Source organism: Schistocerca cancellata, chromosome 8 (assembly GCF_023864275.1).
Source record: "Schistocerca cancellata isolate TAMUIC-IGC-003103 chromosome 8, iqSchCanc2.1, whole genome shotgun sequence".
NCBI lineage: Eukaryota > Metazoa > Arthropoda > Insecta > Orthoptera > Acrididae > Schistocerca > Schistocerca cancellata.
The window spans coordinates 524,877,127-524,884,125 of NC_064633.1; the positions used below are offsets into that span (position 1 = coordinate 524,877,127).

At 47.7% G+C, this 6,999-nt stretch overlaps 1 pseudogene; it reads left to right on the top strand.

Moving 5' to 3' along the window:
• Positions 1-1,072: 1,072 nt before the first annotated feature.
• LOC126096115 (5S ribosomal RNA) lies at positions 1,073-1,189 on the top strand (annotated as a pseudogene).
• The last annotated feature ends 5,810 nt before the right edge of the window (positions 1,190-6,999 follow it).

Genomic DNA, 6,999 nt, shown 5'->3' on the forward strand with positions numbered 1-6,999 from the left:
TCGCGACATTGCTGCTCGCATTGGTCGACATCCAATGACTGTTAGCAGAATATGGAATCGGTGGATTCAGGAGGGTAATACGGAACGCCGTGGTGCATTCCAACGGCCTCGTATCACGAGCAGTGGAGATGACAGGCATCTTATCCGCATGGCTATAACGGATCGTGCAGTCACGTCTCAAACCCTGAGTCAACAGATGGGGACGTTTGCAAGACAACAACCATCTGGACGAACAGTTCGACGACGTTTGTAGCAGCATGGACTATCAGCTCGTAGACCGTGGCTGCGGTTGCCCTTGATGCTGCATTACAGACAGAAGCGCCTGCGATGGTGTACTCAACGACGAACCTGGGTGCACGAATGGCAGAACGTCATTTTTTCGTATGAATCCAGGTGCTGTTTATAGCATCATGATGGCCGCATCCGTGTTTGGCGACATCGCGGTGAACGCACATTGGAAGCGTGTATTCGTCATCGCCATTCTGTCGCATCACCCGGCGTGATGATATGGGGTGTCACTGGTTACACGTCTCGGTCACCTCTTGTTCGCACTGACGGCACTTTGAACAGTGAACGTTACATTTAAGATGTGTTACGACCCGTGGCTCTACCCTTCATCCCTGCGAAACACTACATTTCAGCAGGATAATGCACGACCGCATGTTGCCTTTCTGGATACAGAAAATGGTCGACTGCTGCCCTGGCCAGCACATTCTCCAGATCTCTCACCAACTGAAAACGTCTGGCCAATGGTGGCCGAGCAACTGGCTAGTCAGAATACGCCACTCACTACTCTCGATGAACTGTGGTATCGTGTTGAAGCTGCATGTGCAGCTGTACCTGCACACGCCATCCAAGCTCTGTTTGACTCAGTGCCCAGGCGTATCGAGGCCGTTATTACGGCCAGAGGTGGTTGTTCAGGGTACTGATTTCTCAGGATCTATGCACTCAAATTGCGTGAAAATATAATCACATTTCAGTTCTAGTATAATATATTTGTCCAATGAATATCCGTTTATCATCTGCATTTTTTCTTGGTGTAGCAATTTTAATGGCCAGTAGTGTAGCTTAAGGCAACGGCCTTGCCGCAGTGGGTACACCGGTTCCCGTGAGATCACCGAAGTTAAGCACTGTCGGGCGTGGCCGGCACTTGGATGGGTGACCATCCAACCGCCATGCGCTGTTGCCATTTTTCGGGGTGCACTCAGCCTCGTGATGCCAATTGAGGAGCTACTCGACCGAATAGTAGCGGCTCCGGTCAAAGAAAACCATCATAACGATCGGGAGAGCGGTGTGCTGACCACACGCCCCTCCTATCCGCATCCTCATCTGAGGATGACACGGCGGTCGGAGGGTCCCGATGGGCCACTTGTGGCCTGAAGACAGAGTGCTTTCTTAAGTGTAGCTTACCTCTGGCACGGGTAACAGAGGCGGCGCATCGTGGCGTGGAAGCAATGGGGTCTCGGTAGGTCGTTGGAGGGAGTTGGCAGCACACCTGCACACACATGTCACGTAACTCTCGTTCATTCTGGGAGGGAGGGCGATGAGCGTCACGTTCAATCACATTCCAGATGTGATACATTGGGTTCAGATGTGGCAATTAGAAGGACCAGCACGTCAGTTACAACTCGCCACTGTGCTCTTCGAACCACAAAATCGCATTCCTACCCTTGTGAGTTGGCGCACTATCTTGCTGAAGAATGCCACTGACGTCGGCAAACACGATGGTCATGAAGGGGTGTACGTGGACTCCAGTGTACGATACTCCTTTGCCGTCATGCTGCTTTACACGAACTCCTCTGGTCACTTGGATGCCGTCCGCCGCTCGTGGTCTCGCGGTAGCGTTCTCGCTTCCCGAGCACGGGGTCCCGGGTTCGATTCCCGGCGGGGTCAGGGATTTTCACCTGCCTGAGATGACTGGGTGTTTGTGTTGTCCTCATCATTTCATCATCATCCAGGAAAGTGGCGAAATTGGACTGAGCAAAGATTGGGTAATTGTACGGGCGCTGATAACCACGCAGTTGAGCGCCCCACAAACCAAACATCATCATCATCACACATGGATGCCAACGTTAATGTTCCCCGGAGCATAATGGTGCCGCTGCCATCTTGTCTCCGAGCAGCACAGATGTCACGGAGATGTTCGCCTGGAACATGACGGATTCGCTCCCTCCCGTCGATATGATGAAGGTATCGGGATTCGCCAGACCGTGCAACGCTCTACAACTGCGCCAATGTCCAGTGCCGATGGTCACGAGCCCATCTCTCCCCGTAGTCGCCGATGTCGTGGTGTTAACATCGGCTCATGCATCGGTCGTCGGCTGAGGAACCTCATCATTAGGAGTGATCGGTGTGCTGTGTGCCCAGGTACACTTGTATTCTGCCCAGCAATAAACTCTGATGTTTCTACACTATTCGCCGTCTGTCCTGTTTTACCAGTCTGCCCAGCCCATGACGTCCGACATCTGTAATGACGCCTGGACGTGGTTTCACCATGGTTTCTGCACGTGTTGGAGACACCCCCCGCAGCACCCCTCGAACGCTCGACAAGTCGTGCAGTTTCCTAAATGCTCGTGACGAGCCTCGAGACCATCACAATCTGCCCTCGGTCGAACGCAGATAGTTCGCTCGCTTTTCCCATTCTACACACGGACAGCACACCCACTGATACTGCATGCACCGTGTGTGTGTCTGACTAGCAGTCATTCCTGGCCAGGTGACGCCGCTGTCGCCTGGATTCCGTAGAAATGTTGGAACACGCGAAGCAATACTGACCCTACGACTTATCTTAGAAGCTAGATTAACGAAAGGCAAACCTACGTTTCTAGCATTTGTGGACATAGAGAAATCTTTTGACAATGTTAACTGGAATACTGTATTTCAAATTCTGAAAATGGTAGGTGTAAAATACAGGGCGTGAAAGGCTATTTACAATTTGTACAGAAACCAGATGGCAGTTATAAGAGTCGAGGGGCATGAAAGGGAAGCGGTGGTTGGGAAGGGAGTGAGACAGGGTTGTAGTCTCTCCCCGATGTTAAATGGTTCAGATGGCTCTGAGCACTATGGGACTCAACTGCAGGGGTCATCAGTCCCCTACAACTTAGAACTACTTAAACCTAAGGACATCACACACGTCCATGCCCGAGGCAGGATTCGAACCTGCGACCGTAGCGGTCGCGCGGTTCCAGACTGTAGCGCCTAGAGCCGCTCGGCCACGCCGGCCGGCTCCCCGATGTTATTCAATCTGTATATTGAGCAAGCAGAAAAGGAAACAAAAGCAAAATTCAGAGTAGGTATTAAAATCCATGGAGAAGAAATAAAAACTTTGAGGTTCGCCGATGACATTGTAATTCTGTCAGAGACAGCAAAGGACCAGTTGAAGGAATAGACAGTGTCTTGAAAGGAGGATATAAGATGAACATCAACAAAAGCAAAACGAGGATAATGGAATGTAGTCGATTAAGTCGGGTGATGCTGCCGGAATTAGATTAGGAAATGAGACACTTAAAGTAGTAAATGAGTTTTGCTATTTGTGGGAGCAAAATAACTGATGATGTTCGAAGTAGAGAGGATGTAAAATGTAGACTGGCAATAGCAAGGAAAGCGTTTCTGGAGAAGAGAAATTTGTTAACATCGAGAATAGATATAAGTGTCAGGAAGTCGTTTCTGAAAGTATTTGTATGGAGTACCCAGGTATGGAAGTGAAACGTGGACGATATATAGTTTAGACAAAGAGAGAATAGAAGCTTTCGAAATGTGGTGCTACAGAAGAATGCTGAAGATTAGATGGATAGATCACGTAACTAATGAGGAGGTATTGAATAGAATTGGAGAGAAGAGAAATTTGTGGCACATCTTGACTAGAAGAAGTGGTTGGTTGGTAGGACATGTTCTGAGGCATCAAGGGATCACCAATTTAGTATTGGAGGGCAGCGTGGAGGGTAAAAATCGTAGAGGGACAGCAAGAGATGAATACACTAAACAGATTCAGAAGGATGTAGGCTGCAGTAGGTACTGGGAGATGAAGAAGCTTGCACAGGATAGAGTAGCATGGAGAGCTGCATCAAACCAGTCTCTGGACTGAAGACCACAACAACATGTGCAAAGTACTACTGATACGAATATGGATGCTACCCTTTTTATTCACCGTTAAATTCGTCCTCATATGATTAAATCCAGCGTGTTCAACGAGTTCTGAATTGAAGATAGAAAATATTCCTATAAAATGTTCTTAAAAGTAATTTATTTATACTTAGTTAATTTTAGGTTGAAACTGAAAACTAAAAAATATGAAAAACGAAAAAAAGAATGATTGTGAAAATCCTGCTGGATATCAACAAAAATGCCGCATTAATAACTCCCAACCTTCTCCTCATTTAGTGTGCACAAACAGGAAACAAACGTAAATAAAGGCTTACTAATTCTTTATGCTATGGCTCTGAGCACTATGGGACTTAACATCTATGGTCATCAGTCCCCTAGAACTTAGAACTACTTAAACCTAACTAACCTAAGGACAGCACACAACACCCAGCCATCACGAGGCAGAGAAAATCCCTGACCCCGCCGGGAATCGAACCCAGGAACCCGGGCGTGGGAAGCGAGAACGCTACCGCACGACCACGAGATGCGGGCTTTATGCTATCTATAATACTTTGCTTGCTTATAAAACTTCACGTCTGTTCACGATAATCAGTTTATTCCATTACTTTCAGGATTGGTTTTTTTTTTTGTGTTGATTGCCGTAACCGAAATTGAAAAAAAAATGTGTTTTGAAAGCTATTTTTTTTTTGGGTTGATTAGGTATTGTATAGCCCAGTGCCAATACACCGCCCGAAACCATCCTCTAACCGGCCGGTAGGCTGAGCATTTAGCGGCTTAGGACTACACCGAGGTGACCCCCATCTCTGCATTTCGTCACATTACCGAGCAGCACGCCAAGTAGAATGCACAATTCGCAGTTCTGTGAATGCGTGTGGCGCTGTGCCGCAGACGTAGACTTTGGGAAGATCCCAATCCTGGAGAGCAACTTTTTTTAGACCTTGAAATTTCACAGTTTATCCTTGTCTTCTAGCGCAGAAAATTGTGTATTCTTTTATCGAGTGATGTGCTTGGGATTAAGAGTAGCTGTACTCGCCTATAACGTAGCGCCGCCGTGTTCCGAGTGCACTACAATAGCTTTGTCATATTAAGCTGAATGCAGAATAAGGAAGCCACCACCAGTTATCTTTTTTTCATAGACAAATGGTAGAATACTCTTGTGGTTCCGCTGTGCGTCAACGGGAGGGGGCGTACTTATGGGGATATGGACACGCGTGAACGATGCGTCTACTGCCAGCTGGGTGCTGGACCGTCTCTGTAAGGGGCGAATGAGGAAGCGACAGAAAGTGATTGAAGACATTATTTCGGTACGGTTCTGTAAAGGTTCGTACCCATCTTTACTGCAGATCAGCGCCGAAATTGCAGCCGTACCAAGGAATCGGCATACTCTCCCATGAGAGTGACAACTAAGAAAAGGCGAGGTATAGTCAATGCTCAGGCAGCGGCCGTCAATGTTAAATCCGCCCTTTTGGTGGTATCGCAGACAATAGGTGTTAGAAATCCAAAACAATTCAATAATGAATAAAAAATCTATACCCTGATTCCGGGAGGGGCCAAGCGCCCCCTCTTGCCCCCCCCCCCCTCTCCCATTTGCAGACGTCTGTGGCTACTAGACAAACACAGGTTGAGATCACCACGACGGATAGGTCATCGAGCAGTGTTTCTTTTGCCTGTAGGCCTGTAAGAGTGATCATTAAGAATTTGTGTTCGATTATAAATCGGTGTAGCTTAGGAATGCGTTTAGCTAGGGCACTGATTCGAGTGTCTTTGTGATGAGCTTATGGAGTACTACTGGGACGGAAAGTGAGACAATACAAATATCTTCCGGAATGCAAGTGAAAGTCGATATTTCTTTGAAATGCCTTTCCACCGTATGCGAGGAGGGACTGCTAACAGCACCTGAAGCATTTGGTGTCAGGTGGGCTGTGGTACAATATGGATCCTCGCCCAACCACCCTACACACCAGACGTCAATCGATGCGACTTCCACTTCGACTTCACAACTGAGGAAACCAATGCATGAGAGGCGCTTTCCAAACGTCACGCGTTTAGGCGACAGATGGCGCACATTGATGGCAATGCCAATGGTACAGGGTGTTTCAAAAATGACCGGTATATTTGAAACGGCAATAAAAACTAAACGAGCAGCGATAGAAATACACTGTTTGTTGCAATATGCTTGGGACAACAGTACATTTTCAGGCAGACAAACTTTCGAAATTACAGTAATTACAATTTTCAACAACAGATGGCGCTGCGGTCTGGGAAACTCTATAGTACGATATTTTCCATATATCCACCATGCGTAGCAATAATATGGCGTAGTCTCTGAATGAAATTACCCGAAACCTTTGACAACGTGTCTGGCGGAATGGCTTCACATGCAGATGAGATGTACTGCTTCAGCTGTTCAATTGTTTCTGGATTCTGGCGGTACACCTGGTCTTTCAAGTGTCCCCACAGAAAGAAGTCACAGGGGTTCATGTCTGGCGAATAGGGAGGCCAATCCACGCCGCCTCCTGTGTGTTTCGGATAGCCCAAAGCAATCACACGATCATCGAAATATTCATTCAGGAAATTAAAGACGTCGGCCGTGCGATGTGGCCGGGCACCATCTTGCATAAACCACGAGGTGTTCGCAGTGTCGTCTAAGGCAGTTTGTACCGCCACAAATTCACGAAGAATGTCCAGATAGCGTGATGCAGTAATCGTTTCGGATCTGAAAAATGGGCCAATGATTCCTTTGGAAGAAATGGCGGCCCAGACCAGTACTTTTTGAGGATGCAGGGACGATGGGACTGCAACATGGGGCTTTTCGGTTCCCCATATGCGCCAGTTCTGTTTATTGACGAAGCTGTCCAGGTAAAAATAAGCTTCGTCAGTAAACCAAATGCTGCC